Source organism: Piliocolobus tephrosceles, chromosome 21, assembly GCF_002776525.5.
Source record: "Piliocolobus tephrosceles isolate RC106 chromosome 21, ASM277652v3, whole genome shotgun sequence".
NCBI lineage: Eukaryota > Metazoa > Chordata > Mammalia > Primates > Cercopithecidae > Piliocolobus > Piliocolobus tephrosceles.
Window position 1 is genome coordinate 25,974,610 of NC_045454.1, and position 16,660 is coordinate 25,991,269.

Below are 16,660 nucleotides of genomic sequence, written 5' to 3' on the forward strand. Positions count from 1 at the left end.
ATATATTTATACATATATAACAAATTACATAGAGTATTTATTTGACTGCTTTATACTGTAAGCATTTTCCAATGATATTAAATTTTCTTTATAAGATTTTAGGCCAGGAGCAGTGGCTCATGCAAATAATCCTAACACCTTGGGAGGCTGAGGTGGGCAGATGTCATGAGCCCAGGAGTTCAAGACCAGCCTGGGCAACATGGTGAAAACCTGTCTCTACAAAAAGTACAAAAATTAGCCAAGTGTGGTGGCATGTGCCTGTAGTCCCAGCTACTTGGGAGGCTGAAGTGGGAGCCTCACCTGAACCCGGGATGTTGAGGCAGCAAAGAGCTAAGATCATGCCTCTGCACTCCAGTCTAGGGGACAGAGCCAAGCCATGTCTCAATTTAAAAAAAAAAAAAAAAAAGATTTTAAATGACCATATAAATATCCCATCATGTGGATAAATCACAGTTTGGGCAATCTTCCGTACTTTGATGTAGGCTAATTTTATACTGACATACTTTATATTGTCCATTCTTGCACAGCTATAAAGAAATACCTGAGGGTGGGCAATTTATAAGAATTTCTTATACAATTTCTTATTAAAGTATCTTCTTGTTTAATAAAAGAAGTTTAATTGGCTCACAGTTCCTCAGGCTGTGCAGGAAGCGTGGCTGAGTAGGCCTCAGGAAATTTTCAGTCATGGTGGAAGGCAAAAGGTAAGCCAGCACATCTTACATGGCCAAAGCAGAAGGAAGAGAGAGAGTAGGGAGATGCACACACTTTTAAACAACCAGATCTAATGAGCACTCACTCACTATCCGGAGAGCAGCATGGGGAGGAAATCCATCCCCATGAGCCAATCACCTTCCACCAGGCCCCACCTCCAACACTGAGCATTACAATTTGACATGAGATTTGGGTGGGGACACAGATCCAAACCATATCATATACTGTGATTGTTATATATAAAGTTCCAAATAACATGCCTGAATGCAAATATTGAACATATCACTGATTATTTCCTTGGAACACAGACGTAAAAATAGAGAGAAATCCCAGGCCAAAAGTTATGCATATGTTTTAGGTTCTTAATACCTAAAGCTCAAGTCTACTTTCAAAAGGCCTTGCTGATGACCACCCTCAGGGTAAAGCAACCACAGTGCAAACCACCCTCCTCCAAGTGCATTCCACACGAGAAATCATGATTTGATATTGTTACATCAAGTTTCCAGATGCAGATGAGGAAAACAGAGTCAGCGAGGTTAAATAAGCTTCCTAAGGTCACAGAGAGGGGACCCAGCTCCCATTCCCAGAGCTTGATGGACACCACTCCGCTGCTCCCCCATATCATCTGAACAAGTCTGACCTTGGCAAGGGAGGCACAGAGCCCCCAAGGATGGTATCCTGTGTCGTTGGGACATGCATCTGCCCCCACCCCCTCTGCTTCTGCTATTTGAGAAGACTCATCCCATACGTAGGCGGCAGGGCGGGCATCACTGTAATACCAGCCTGCGGGGCTCACCTCTTTCTGACCCGGGAAAGTTCAGGGCATTATATGATATAGGATACCATGCATGGGTTGGTGTGATACATTGGGACCTGGTCTACACAGGGGTGACTGATTAGATGATAGTTAGGAGTGACTATGGCAAAAATCCCACAGACTTGTTTTAAGTGATGTCTGTAAGTGCGTAACAGTATAATTGTAGGTTGAGTTACCAACATAGATTAGAAATTACTAGGGACCAAGCGTGGAATTGTGCCAAGGTCAGACTAAGGAATTTGGGGTTGTGGTTCTTCTAAGTGCAGTGGAGAAAAAAAATCCATCAATGACAGACATAAAGTACTATACTTCTCTTAATCCATATAAACAGTCAGTAGTTATAGCTATAGATATATGTGCATCTTTCCTTTCATTGAAGGCTTCAGACAGGTTGGTTTAGGAGGGTGTGATGGCTAATTTTAGGCATCAACTTGACTGGATTAAATGATATATAGATAGCTGATAGAGCATTATTTCTGGGTGCATCTGTGAGTGTATTTCTGGAGAAGATTGGCGGGTGAATTGATGGACTGAGATGGGAAGATCTACCCTCAATGTGAGCAGGCACTGTCCAATCTGCTGGGGTCCCAAATAGAACAAAAAGGTGGAGGAAAGGTAAGTTTGTGCTTTCTCTCTCCTAGAAGTGAGGCACCCATCTTCTGCTGACTTTGGACATCAGAGTTCCAGATTCTCTTTCCTAGAACTGAGACACCCATCTGCTGCTGCTGCCTTTGGACATCCCGTAGAACTGAGGCACCCATCTTCTGATGCCTTTGGACATCAGAGTTCCAGATTCTCTCTTCTAGACCTGAGACACCCATCTGCTGCTGTTCGGACATAGAACTCCAGATTCTCAGGCCTTTGTACTCTAGGATGTGCACCAGCAGCCCCTGCCCCGGGTTCTCAGGCCTTTGGCCTCAGACTTCAAGTTACACCACTGGCTTCTCTGGTTCTGAGGCTTTTGGACTTGAACTGAGCCATGCTGCCAGCATTCCTAGGTCTCCAGCTTGCAGATGGCCTGTCGTGGGACTTCTCAGTCTCCATAATCATGTGAGCCAAATCCCTTAATAAATAACCTCTCACTTATCTATCTATGCATCCTATTGGTTCTGTCCCTCTGAAGAACCCTGACTAATAATACTAAAGCTTGCTTCTGGAATGGACAAATTTTAAGTGAAGACTCAAAGACCAGCCTTGCCATATGTGACAGGAAAGTCACTGGCTAAGTAGAGAAGCACGCATTTCAAAAATATGGCCTAAAAATCCACTGGGGAAATGAAATTACCTACTTAATTATCTATGTAGTTTACATCCCTTGAATAATTGTCTATTAGGCATCAAGTAAAGATGGTATGACAGGGCAGATTGCCTAATCAGAGTGAGGTACGTGGGCCCAGTGATCCTCACAGGTTTATGGAATAGCTCAGTCTTCCCCAAACATCCCTGATGATCAGAATTACCATCTTAGTGGTTCTGATTCAGTGGGTCAGAAAAGCACCTGGGAATGTGGGTTTTAGCAAGTACTTCTGGTGATTCCTAGTATTAGTTTGTGAAAACCTGGACAGAGAATACAGAAACTTTTGAATAGAGCTTTGAAAATATTAATGAACGTAAGATCACCTGAATATCTTGTTAAATTTCAGATTCTGAATACATATGTGTGGAGTGAGACTTGAAGTACTGCATTTCCTACAAGCTCCCAGGTGAGGCCTAGGCTGGTTGCCTGAAGACTGCACTTTGAATAGCAAGTGTGTACCAGAAGTTATAAACAGGTGGTCCATGGGCTATACATGGTCAGATGTGTTTTGTTTGGCTTTGTATGGTGTTGAATTTTTAAAGTTTTGTTGCTACACTTTGAAAAATGAGTACTCTTTGAAAAAATGCTACTCTTTGAAAAACTAACCGTGATGAAGTGACTGGTACCAGACTGGTTCTCTTGTCATAAACAACTATAAAACTAGACACAATATATGACAACTGATTTGGGGCAATAACAATTAGATAACACAAAGCAGTGATTCCAGAGAGAAGGGAAGCTCATGTGAGGAGCCTTCTGGTCATTCAGTCCCCTGCCTGGGTTGTAATAGTAGCACAATCACAGCGGAGCAAGCTGATATCTGGGAAGAGGATGATGGGCATGCTGAGCTGAGGAGAGTGAGGTCAGAGTTTGAGTCACTTCAAATGGCTGGAATCTGCACAATGGCGCATCGGAGAAAGGGAGGTGTGTAGGTGGTTCCCGTCAAGTCCATGGCTGATAGCCAGACCGCACATGCATGGAGAAGAGAAGATTACCTAGTGCTTACCAGAGTTAAGCTGTTGGGAGATTGAAAGCAGAGCAGAGAGACTAAAGCTTTGACAGTGATGGAGGACAGGCAATGTGGTGGGGCTGGATGCTTGATTCTCAACCTTATTAGAGTGAAGAGATCTCTTGAGCATATGGTTAACATCTCAGGCATCCTTCAAGACACCAGAAAATTGTGTCTAAGGTATAAGAACTATTCTTGATTTGTCCCAACAGAGTCCAAATTGAAGCCCCAACAAGAATCTGCAGTTTGAGTCCTGTCAAGTTAGAGGGGCTTGGGAAATACCGTGTGCTTTCCATTTATTATTTAAAAATCATAAAACCAAGCCTACTAGATGATGTGCAAGCAACTGAACCACCTACTAAATGTGTGCACACATTCCGTTGAAAAGATAACAGAATCCACATTCTCTACCACATATAATCTATAGTGTGCAGTATTCGATCAAATATCACTTAGGCATACAAAAATAAAAACATGAAAATGTGATTCAGGGATAAAGAAAATATAATCAAGAAACTAAATGTAAGGTAACTCCTATGATGGAGCTAGCAAAGACTTTAAAACAAGTATAATATTTTCAAAGAATTAAAGAAAAATATGGTTTTAATGATTGAATAGAAAAAGAATCTGAGCAGAAAAATGTAAACTATACAAAAAATCAACCAAATGGAAATTCAATAACAGAAAATTATGATAAATGAAACTTTAAAAAAATTACCAGATGAACCAAACAGAAGAAGATTATAACTGGGCAGAGAAAGAAGGATCTTGTTTATAAATCAATAGCATTTTTCAATCACATATACAGAAAAAAAAATTTTTTTTAAATAAACAGAACCGTATGGACTTGTGTGAAAATATTTAATTGCTTAATAACAGTTTTCAGAAGTGTGAGTGTGCCCAAGATTATTTCATAAAATCTTCACTACTAAAGCTATATTTATGGTAACTAAGATATTATATGCCTTTTGCTTGTCCATCTTTTCATAGGTGTATAGTGGAGTTTTCCAGACTGCAAGATGAATGATATAACAACAGATTAAATGCAGAAACAAATATGAGACTCTAGCTGCCTTCTATGAAGCCATAAAAAGCACTCTGTGAAAGTGTGTCATTCTTCTCACTAAGAATTTTTGACTTTTTTCAAGAAGTCTACCTTTTTATGTTAATGTGTTATGGTATTATTCTTTTTTATGTGTGTCGATATACATATTTTTAATAATTTCTCTGCTTAATTTCTAATATGATAAATATTGATAGATATAACTACATAAACAAATGCTTTCGGGGTTCTTGAAAATTTTAAATAGTGTAAAGAAGTATTGGGACCAAAAAATATGAGAACTACTGCTTTTACATACATGAAATTTGCGTCTCAGAAAACAATTATAATGAGCAAACCAGCATTTGGAAAAACAATGACTAAAAACTTAACAAATTGAATGAAAAACAAGAAGAAAACTTTTGGATTAAAAACCAAGCCAAAAATCTAAGTTAATCCCAAGCGAGATAAATGTAAAATAAATAATCAGAGTTAAATTGCAAAGAAAATATTGAAAGCAGCCATATCGAAACACATATTACAGACATGAAACAAAAGGATAAAAATAACTTCCTATTGACTTTTCTTATCAAACAATGGAGGCTACTAAAAGTCAATTTAATTACATTTTTTAAGTGTAAACGTTTGAGAGTCCATGGTAGGAGGATCGGTTGAACTCGGGAGTCCAAGACAAACTTAGGCAACATAGGGAGATCCCATCTCCAAAATTTTTTCTTTTTTTTTAAATTAGCTGGGCATCTTGTCACATGCCTGTAGTCCCCAGCTACTTGAGAGGTTGCGGCAGGAGGACCACTTGAGCCCAGAAGGTCAAGTCTGTAGTGAGCTATGATTGCACCACTGCACTCTAGTCTGAGAGAACAGGACTCTGTCTCCAAAAAATAAGAATAAAAATAAAGTGTAAATGAAGAAAAATCCTGTCAATTTAGATTTCTATATCCAGCAAAAATAGCTTCTGAAAGTGAGGATGAAATCAAGATAATTTCAGACAAAGAAAATTAGAAAGTTTATTACTAGGATGCTTGCAAAAAAGAAATAGTGAATAGTATCCTTCAGGCTGAAAGAAGTAACAGCAGATGAAACGTTAGATCTGTGTAAAAAATAAAGGGCATCAGAAATTGGAAATGAGTCTGTAAATATAAAAGCCTCTCTTTTATTCTCATAATTTATTTAAATTACTCACAATAAAACTACTTATCACATAAATAGTAACACTGTAGAGTGACCTTTAACATATATAGATAAGTAAAAAAGAGGATAGCAATTGTAGGAAGGATATGAGGAGGTAAAACAAATCATATCCTGGGAAAAATATTTATTGTAAAACAGGAAGTATGAAGTATCAGAAGGGAAGTGTGAAATGTGAAGAGGCATAATATTGACTCTAAATAGACTGATAACTTAAAAATCACATTTTAGTAGCCCTACATCAAGCACACAAAAAATTAAGTATAAAAAAGAAAAGATGTATTAGATATCTAAAATATTTATCAAAAAATACAGGAAATAAGCAATAGAAATAATTTTATAAAACATGCTAGGGAAATGGAAATCAAATTATAAGATGAACTTAAACCTCAACTGATGCCGATATACTAAGCATCCCAATGAAAATAGAGATTTTTGACTAGGGAAAAAAGTGAGATCCAACTGGATGCGATCTGTAGGAGACACATTTTAAATATAAATAACAAGACATTGACTGTAAAAGGATGGATAAGACATGCAATGCAAACAATAGGAGCAAGAAAGCTGGCATGGCTATATGGGTGTTAGAGAAGGTGGGTTTCAAGACAAAGAGTAAGAGACAAATACAGGCATTATACAATGATTAAAGGAACAATTCACTAGCAAGGTAAAACAATTTTAAATATGTATACCCTTAATCACAGGACATCAAAATTCATGGCCAGGCACAATGGCTCATGCCTGTAATCCCAGAAATTTGGGAGGCCGAGGTGGGCAGATCACTTGAGGTCAGGAGTTCAAGACTAGCCTGACCAATATGGTGAAACCCCGTGTCTACTAAAAATACAAAAATTAGCCAGGTGTGGTGGTACATGCCTGTAATCTCAGCTACTTAGGAGGCAGAGGCAGGAGAATTGCTTGAACCTGGGAGGTGGAGGTTGCAGTGAGCCAAGATTGTGCCACTACACTCCAGCCTGAGTGACAGAGCAAGACTGTCTCAAAAAAAAAAAAAAAAAAAAATTCATGAAGAAATTATTAACAGAAATAAAGGGAAAAGTGGACAAAGCCACAATGATAGTCAGAAAAATTTTAACATTCCTCTCTTGGTAATTAATAAAAATATACAAGCCGTAGATGAAGATATCAAATTTAATATAACAATATCCACAATTGACATTTATAGAACTACCACAAACACCTGCAGAATACATATTATTTTCAAATGCACATGGAATTTGAAATGGTCAAATTTGAAATGCATTTGGAATGGTCACCAAAATAGCTAATATTCTAGGTCATACAATAAATATCAACAAAATTGAAAACATTGCAGTCATATCGAGTTATTTTCTGACCACATGGGATTAAATTAGAAATCAATATAAATGACATATCTAGAAAATCTCTAAACATTTTGGGATAAAACAATTGTTTTTAATAACTCAGAAGCCAGTGAAAATTACAAGATAAATTAAAAACATTTGAAGCAAATGAAGATGAAAGTTTACATTTCAAACTTTGTTGGGTGCAGGGTGCAGCTAAAGCAATACTTTGAAAAGAATGTATAGCTTTCAATATGTATTTTAGAAAAGAAAAAGTTTTAATACCAATTATTGAAGTTTCTATTTTATAGAGATAGAAAAAGAAAATAAGTTCAAAGCAAAGAGAGGACAGAATTAATATAGATAAGAGCAAACATCAATGAATGTTAAACATTCACATGGGAAAATTAACAAAGCCATAAGTTGGTTCTTTGAAAAAAATGTAATAAAATTAGTAAATCTCTAGCAAGACAAATTAATGAAAAAATAAAGAAAACAAATAAACAGTGTTAGAAGTGCAAATGAGAATATGAATATATATCCTGTAGAATGTTAATACATTTCTAGAAGACTTAAAAATATATGCATATTTTAAAGAATAATAAGGAGCAATAATAAGGCCGGGCACGGTGGTTCAAGCCTGTAATCCCAGCACTTTGGGAGGCCGAGACGGGCGGATCACAAGGTCAGGAGATCGAGACCATCCTGGCTAACATGGTGAAACCCCGTCTCTACTAAAAAATACAAAAAACTAGCCAGGCGAGGTGGCGGGCGCCTGTAGTCCCAGCTACTCGGGAGGCTGAGGCAGGAGAATGGCGTGAACCCAGGAGGCGGAGCTTGCAGTGAGCCAGGATCCGGCCACTACACTCCAGCCTGGGTGACAGGGCGAGACTCTGTCTCAAAAAAAAAAAAAAAGAAGAAGCAATAATAATAGTAAGAAATAATGAGGAATATTATCATATGGACATATAGCAATCAACTTTAGCCTATTAAATAAGTTTAACAGGGATATTATCATACAAACATATAGCAATCAACTTTAGCCTGTTAAATAAGTTTAACAGTTTAGGTGAAAGAGACAAATTACTTTAAAACTCTAGTATTCCAAAACTGAATCAAGAGACAATAAAAACCTGAACAATCTCCAATGTATTAAAAGAATTGCCTTTTCACTCTATTAATTGTTTTATGTTTGTTTTTTTCTTAAATGGGGTCTCACTCTGTCTTCCAGGCTGGAGTGCAATGGCATGATCTCCGTGCACTGCAGCCTCTGCCTCCCAGGTTCAAGCAATTCTCCTGCCTCAGCCTCCCAAGTAGCTGGGACTAGAGGCATGCGCCACCACGCCTGGCTAATTTTTGTATTTTTAGTAGAGATGGGGTTTCACCTTGTTGGCCAGGCTGGTCTTGAACTCGTGGCCTCAGGTGATCCTCCCACCTTGGCCTCCCAAAGTGCTGGGATTACAGGCCTGAGCCATGTGCCCAGCCTGTTGATTGTGTCTTTGCTGTTCAAAAGCTTTTTGCTTGACTCAATTCCACCTATTGCTTGCTCTTCATTCCCTGTGCTTTTGGTGTCATAGCCAATAACTTATTGCCCAGATCAATGTCAAGGAGATTTTTCCCTATGTTTTCTTCCAGGAGTTTCATAGTTTCAGGTCTTACAATTGAGTCTTTAATTCATTTTTAGTTTATTTTTGTGTATGGTGTGAGATAAGGGTACAATTTCATCACAGCAAAGTAAAAAAATAAAGTAAAATGACACCCCTAAGGGAATGGGAGAAAATATTTGCTAACTGTACATCTGATAAAAGATTAATATCCACAATTTTAAAAGAACTCGAACAACTTAACAAAAAAGACCAAATACCTGATTAAAAATGAGCTAAGGCCCTAAATGGACATATTTCCAAAGAAGACATACAAAGGGCCAACAGGTGTATGAAAAGGTGCTCAGTGTCTAATCATCAGGGAAATGCAAACTAAAACCACAATGAGATATCACCTGACACTTCCTTACAATGGCTATTGTCAAAAAGACAAAAGATGACAAATGTTGATGAGGATGTGGAGAAAAAGGAACTTTTGTACGCTGTTGGTGTGAATGTAAATGGTACAGCCATTATGGAGAAACAGTGCTGAGTTTCCTCAAAAAACTAAAAATAACTAGAAACTAAAATAGACCTGCTGCATGACCCAGCTATCTCACTTCTGGGTATAGATCCAAAGGAAATGAAATCAGTATCTTGAAGAGATACCTGCACCCCTGTGTAGCATTATTCACAATAGCCAAGATATGAAATCATCCTAAGCGTGCATACGTTGACATATGAATGAATAACAAATACGTGGCTGGCCACGGTAGCTCTTGCCTGTAATTCCAGCACTTTGGGAAGCTGAAGTGGGTGGATCACTTGAGACCAGCCTGGTTAACATGTTGAAACCCCTTTTCTACTAAATATACAAACAAATCAGCCGAGTGCGTGGGTGCATTTCTGTAATCCCAGATACTTTGGAGGTTGAGGCATGAGAATTGTTCAAACCCAGGAGTTGGTGGTTGCAGTGAGTAGAGATCATGCCACTGCACTCCAGCCTGGGTGACAGAGTGAGATTCTGTCTCAAATTAAAAAGAAGGGGAAGGGGAATGGGAAGGGGAAGAGGAAGAGGAAGAAGAATAGGAGGAGGAGGAGAGGAAAGGAGAAGAGGAAAGAAAGAAAGAAAGAAAGAAAGAAAGAGAGAAAGAAAGAAAGAAAGAAAGAAAGAAAGAAAGAAAGAAAGAGAGAAAGAAAGAGAGAGAGAGAAAGAAAGAAAGAAAGAAAGAAAGAAAGAAAGAAAGAAAGAAAGAAAGAAAGGAAGGAAGGAAGGAAGGAAGGAAGGAAGGAAGGAAGGAAAGAAAAGAAAGAAAGAAAGGGAAAGAGAAAGAAAGAAAGGAAGGGGAAGAAAGAAAGAAGAAAGAGAAAGAAAGAAGAAAGAGAGAGAAAGAAAGAAAGAGAAAGAAGAAAGAAAGAAAGAAAGAAAGAAAGAAAGAAAGAAAGAAAGAAAGAAAGAAAGAAAAAGAAAAATTTAATGTGATACACACACACACATTGGAAGAAATGCTATCATTTGTGACAACATGGATGAACCTGGAGGACATTATGTTAAGTGATATAAGCCAGGTAGACACAGACAGACAAATATTGCATGATCTCACTTATATGTGGAAACTAAAACAGTTCAACTCATAGGAACAGAGAGTAGAATGGTGGCTGTCAGGAGCTGGGGTTGGGGAAATGGGGAAATGTTGGTCACAGTGCACAAAGGCTCAGTTACTTGGTATAAATAAGTCCTGGAGAGCTAATGTTCAGCATGGTGACAATACTAAATTAATCTGTATCATACACTTGAAATTTGCTAAGAGAATTAATCTTAGGTGTTTTCACCACACAGAAAAAATATTTAACTGTGTGAGGTGAAGGATATGTTAATTAGTTTGATTGTGGGGATCATTTCATGATATATACATGTCTCAAAACATCAGATTGTATACTTTAAATATATGTAATTTTTATTTGTAACATATCCCACAGCAAAGCTAGAAAAACATAAAATAATTGAATTTATCATAAAAATCTTCCCATACAAGAAATTCCATGTTGTGATGAGTTCACCAATGAATACTATCACAGATTTACAAAAGCAGTAACATCAATATTACACAGACTTTTTCCAAAAATATAGGAGAGACTGCTTCCTAACATATGTTATTAGGCTAGCACAATCCTGATATCAAAAGCTGACAATGCCATTGGAAGGAAAGGAAATTACAGGCCAATATCTCTTATGAACACACAAACCAAAATCCTCAACAAAATATTAGCAAACTGAATTCAGCAGTATATGAAGACTGCATCTTCATATACTTCATATACAAAGATGTTCCAACATGGAAAAATTAATCAATTTCACACATTATAGAGTAAAGTAGAACATTCATATAATAATCCCAGTCGATGCAGCAAAAGAATTTGATGAAATCCAAAACTCGTTCATGATGAAAAACACACAGCAAATTGCAAATAGAAAGAAACTTTCTCAACCTGATCTTGGGCATCTATGAAAAACATACAGCAACCATCACTGTTAATGGTTAAAGCCTGAAGGCTTTCCCTCTAAGACTGGGAATAAGACAAAGATGTTCAGTCTCCTCACTTCCCATCAATACTGTACTGGATGTCCTGGCCAATGCCATAAGGCAAAATAAATAAGCAAATGAATTTAAAAATGACAGAAATATTAAAAAGGAGGAAATAAAAATGTATTAACAACTGTTATGGTTATCCATATAGAAAATCTAAAGATTTTACAAAAAAACTACTAGCCCTAAAATGAATTTAGCAAGGTCACAGAATACAAGATGAATACATGAAGTTAATTTTTATGAACAACAAATATTTAGAAAACAAAATTTAGAAATGAGAAGGGAGTAAATTTGATGAAAACTGCGCAAGATTTCTACATGGAAAGCTATAAAACATTTTTGAAAGAAATTAAGGAAAGATATGTCCTCTTAGTGAATGGGAAGACTAGATAGCGTTAAGATGTTCTTTGTACCCAAATTGATGTATAGATTCAACAAAACTCCAAACAAAATCTCAGTAGGCCTTTTTTTTTTTTTTTTGGTAGGAATTAACAAAGTTACCCTAAACCGATCTGAAAATGCAAGAGCTATGTTTCAGCAACATAGCTGAAACAATCTTTAAAAAGAACAAAATTGGAAGACTCTCACTTCCTGATTTCTATGGTGCTACAAGAACTAGGTATCTGTGTAGAAAAAAAAAAATGAACCTCAATCCTTTGCTCACGTTTTCAAGAATTAATTTGAAATGAGTCATAGATTTGGAGCATAATGCCTTCCACTATAAAACTTCTAGGAGATAGCATAGGAGAAAACCTGCAATTTAGGGGTAGACAAATACTTCTAGGGACACGAGAAGCACTAACTAAAGAAGAAAAATGACCAATTGCACGTCATCAAATTAAAATTGCTTGCCCTGCCGAAGACATTGACAAGAAAAATAAATAACAAACCACAGACTGGGAGACAGTATTTGCAATGCATATATCTGGCAAAGACTAGTATCCAGAGTTTACGAAGTTTTCTTACAACTCAACAGTAGAAGGCAAATAACTAATAAATAAGAGAAGTTCTAAATAGGCATTTCACAAAAGAAGATACACAACTGGCCAGTGGGTGAATGAAATGATGCTCAATTCCATTAGTGATTCCATTAGTGATTGGGAAAATCCAGATTAAAATGGGATACCACTTTATATCTAAATGACTAAAATTATGACTAAAATGACTAAAAGACTAAAATTAAACAGACTGGCAAGACCAAGCATTGTTAAGGATGTTGAGCAACTGGAACTTTCATATATTACTGGGGAGGGGAGGGAGTGTAAAATGGCAAAATCACTTTTGAAAACTGTCTGGCAGCTTTATGGAAAGTTAAGCATACACTCACCAAATGACTCAGCAACTCCATTCCTCTGTTTTTACCCAAGAGAAATGAAAACATATGTCCATAAAGAGACTGGTCCAGGAATGTTCCTAGCAGCTTTATTCATAATAGTTTTAAGTCTGGAAATAACTCAAATGTCCACCAACTGGAAATGAATCAACAACTATAATACATTTAGGCCACGGAATACTACTCAGCCATAAAAAGGAACACACACTGGATACGTGCGTGGATGAATCTCACAGGCATGCTAAGTGAAAGAAACAGGAGAGGAAACAAATGCATTCTGTATGATTCAATTTATATTAAGTTCCAATTGTATTAAAACAGAAAAAAAAAAAAAAAAGTATCTGTAGAGATAGAAATGAGGCCAGCAGTTAGCAGGGGCGGGATGGAGGTCACTGACTTTAAGAGGCAAGAGGATGATTTCTGTAAAGATGGAAACATTCTATATCTTGATCAAGGTGGTGGTTGCATGAGTGTGTACTTTGTTCAAATGCCATTGACCTGTACATTTAAAGTGTATGTATTTTGCTATTTTAAACTAAACCGGTACAACATTGATTTTTAAAATAAGGCATTTAAAATAAGCATTTGAATTTCAGGATTGTCCTGGAGAGCGACATGTGGGAATACTGGGCAAGTAATCCTACTTAATCACAGCCAGGTGGAGCTGAGCTACAGCCACCTTGTTCAGATTGGACCAGCCTCTCACCAGGCTCTCACACACCCTCCCTTTTCGTTCATTTATACTATCTGTCAGATCACTGCTTGTTGGCCTCTGCTCTTTAAAAAGGGTTCATTTATTCATTGATTTTTTTTTCAGCCAGCAATTACTCATCAAACATGTCCTCGGTTCTCTGGACTGGCGATTTCTTCTACGTGGGAGCAACCCCCTCTTCGTTTGGGCAACAGGGATGGAGAGAACCCACCACATTCTTGGAGAAGGCTGTGGCATCTTACAGACGCTTCCCCAGGCTTAGCTGGCTCTAGCTCAGGGGCGGGAGGCAACCTGCTTTGGTTCCCTTGGAATAAGGGAGATAAGCCAAGAAGGAGGTGGCATTTCCCTTTATGCTGACCATCCCTGATTCTTAGGCCTTTTCCCTAAGACCAGCTCTAGGACAGAGGAGCCTGTGACTGAGACAGCATTACAGAGACCCAATCAGGGCATATAAATCAGGATCTGGAATTAAAGAAAAGTGGGATTTTTATAAAATGGATCATTATTGTATGACTTTGGTGATATAAATCAGTCAGGTGTAGCTAAAGTGTGAAGTGAATGCCCTTAAATCAAAACATTTTCCTTAGGAATTCCTAGGCACGACTTGTGAAGCTGCTATAGGATCCGTGAGCTCCGCTTGGAGTTATGTAAATCCATTTCCTCCCCTATAAAGCAGCTGAATGTTTTAACTAAATCTAATTCTTAAAATAATGATTTCTGAATCAAAACTTTGCTGGGAAGATTTACAGGCAAGTTTTATAAATCAGAGGCAAGATATATAACTCAGATAGTGAGAAGTGCAGATTTATAAATCCAACTTGTAAATCAGGAGAAAAAACATCATGTTTTACACTAAATAATATTTTTACAAATGGCACCTCATACATCACGCAATTGCCACAAATCTTTCACAGTGGAGTCAGGCTACATAATGCGAGGCTGAATCACAAAGGAAATGGAGGCCTGGGTGGTGAAGTCGGGATCGGGGCATGTGGGTTTGGAAAAATGCTCCTGTAAGCACCTAATCAATGTAGACCAGCCAGGGGCTTTGGCATCAGACTCAGATATGTTTGTAATTCCCCTCAGCCTCCCGAGAGCTGGAAGTGTGGGAGAATCACATCACTATCCCGCCATCCGAGTCTCAGTTTTCTTTCTCTATGAATCCCATGCAATAATCTCTTTCTCAATGGACTGTTGTGAGCTTTAAATGAGATACTATCTGTATAGCACTTAGCTCGGGGTCTGGAAAATACCAAGTGCTTAATAAATGTCAGTTTTCTATTAATATATTATCATATGCATTGTTATTGTGATCATCCTCGTTATTATTACTTTTAGTCCATGTCGCTTTTCCACCCCATGAGTCTTAAAAGAAGCAGTGATGGGAAGCAGGGGTAGTGATGAGGCTGCTGACTCCAGGACTGTGGCCCTGAGAGGTGGGTTGTCCTCTCCTAATTTTGCTGCATTCAGGTCTGACCACTTTCCCCAGCAATTCCCCAATTTTTGGCTGTAAGAATTTCCCCATAAAAGCTTCCTGAAGACCATTTTTTGATACCTGACTTCTTTGCAGAATTTAAATAAAAGTTAATGTTTTTAAGAATCTTATTACAAAAAGTAATACATTTTTACTGCAGAATATTCAAGGAATAATGAAAATCACCAATACCTTTGCCACCCAGAGATAATCACTGATAACTTTTTGGTTATCCTCTTAAAGTCTTTTTCTATGCATATATTTACATACATACATTTTTTAAAAACAAAAGAAATGAGACTCCATTGTACAGATGGGTTTGCAACTTTTTCCCCCATTTAACTATATATTGTGAACCTTTTCTGAAGTCACTAAATAATTCTCAGTATGATTTTCTTACGACCTTGGATTATAATGCACCATAATTTATTTAAGCAGCTCCATATTTTCAGATGTTTATTTTGTTTTTAATTTTTTGCTTTTATAAACAACCTTCCAGGGAACATTTTTAAATAAATTTCTGAAGTTATTTATGATTACTTTCTGAGGATAAATTCCTAGAAGAGGAATTGCTGTGTAAATGAACTCTGCATATTTTGAAGAATTTTGCCAAGTTACCCTCTATAACAATTGTATCACTTTAGGATCATCCTAGCAATCTGTGGGAGCCCATTTCCCCAGGCTCTACCTAATCTTTTCTTTTTTAGAAAATGTCAGTGTAATAGCTGAAAATGTGTGTTTCACTATTGTTTCGGTTTGCACATCTTTGACAGCTTGCAAAGTTAAACATTTTTCATATTTTTGCTGTTAGTACTTCCTTTGTGAATTTTCTAATCATGTCTTTTAACCACGTTGACATTTCAGAGACTTAAGAATATAAACCCTTTATTACATACATTGCAAGTTTCTTTTTCCAGTTTCCTATTTGCTCTTAGATATAGCAATGGCAGAATATTTGAATTTACATGTGATCAATTTCATCAATATTTTACTTTATGGTAATACACTACTTAAAAGATTTTCCCATTACAAGATCAGATAAATATGCACCTATATTTCCTTCTAGTTCATTTGTATGTGTATTTTTAAATTTATAATCCGCTTGACATTTATTTTAGGATGTGGTGTGAAGCAGTGATGAATCAATTTATCTTTAGTGTTTCACAGTTGTCCCCGCATCATTTCCCCCAGAGACTTGAAAAAGCTCTCTTATTACGGAATAGATTCTGAATGTTCTTTCTACCTGCCCATCCTTGGTTCAATAACATTCCATGTTAATTGTCGTAGTTTTAGAATCTAACTTAATGTTCGTGCAGATGTTTCTAATCTTTCTGTTTGATCAAACTTTACTTGATTATTTTATTCATTTATTCTTCCAGACAACATTTGAATCATTTTGTCAGGTTTCAAAGAAAACGTTAGTAAAATTTGGATTAGATTTATAATAGACTTATACACAAATTGAGGCAATGACACCCTTACAGTGTTTAGTCTTCTCTTTCAGGAACATGCATGCACCCCTCTAATTTTACCCTTCTCATATCTCCTATAAGACTCCCTTCT

General features: G+C 37.2%; 1 long non-coding RNA gene across 1 annotated transcript; it reads left to right on the forward strand.

Annotated features, from left to right (window-relative positions):
- Positions 1-1,714: 1,714 nt before the first annotated feature.
- On the forward strand, positions 1,715-14,870 carry LOC111553934. The gene is made up of 3 exons (XR_002735117.1): positions 1,715-2,578; positions 3,172-3,231; positions 13,729-14,870. It is a non-coding gene; the product is annotated as an uncharacterized LOC111553934 (long non-coding RNA).
- Positions 14,871-16,660: the final 1,790 nt, after the last annotated feature.